Below are 597 nucleotides of genomic sequence, written 5' to 3'. Positions count from 1 at the left end.
AAAGAAAACCCCCCCGTTTCAGCATGACCAGCAAATTGTGTCCTGCGGGGAGCACTGGTGTTTCACAACACATCCGCTCGGTACCCGCACATGCAATCCCCCATCTGTCTCATGGAAACCAAAGCCAGGGGGTCCGGCTTTTGCACCGCGCAGACACGTTGGGAGTTGTCCGAGGGGCTTATCTGAATTAGGCAGGTTTCTGCATCCAGCCTGCAGGGAGGGAGATTTCCACCTCCAAGTGTGTGTGTGTGTGTGTGTGTAGGGGGAATTCAACCCGGCCACTTCCAGGACCCGTCTTGGTGGGGCCGGGCATGAGCGTGTCCTGCCCAAGGGGCGACAGGGGCTGCTCCAGGGAGGCTGCCCTGCAAAGCCAGAGCCGCAGCTGCCCAGATGAAACCGGAGCGGGTTGCTGAGACTTGTGCCAAGCCGTGCCCTTGCACAGGAGCAGGGGTGCCAGGCTGGGGGCTCCTGAAGGGGCAAACCCGAGATCCCCCCGCACTGCCAAGTGCCCAGTGCCCAGTGCCCGGCCCGGCGGCACGAAGCCCCGCTGCTCCATCGCTGCGGCCCCGGCTCCGCCCGGGCCGCTCCCTCCCCCGG

The sequence above is a fragment of the Alligator sinensis genome, unplaced genomic scaffold (assembly GCF_000455745.1).
Source record: "Alligator sinensis unplaced genomic scaffold, ASM45574v1 scaffold1241_1, whole genome shotgun sequence".
NCBI classification, from domain to species: domain Eukaryota; kingdom Metazoa; phylum Chordata; order Crocodylia; family Alligatoridae; genus Alligator; species Alligator sinensis.
Note: the sequence above shows the minus strand (reverse complement) of the source record.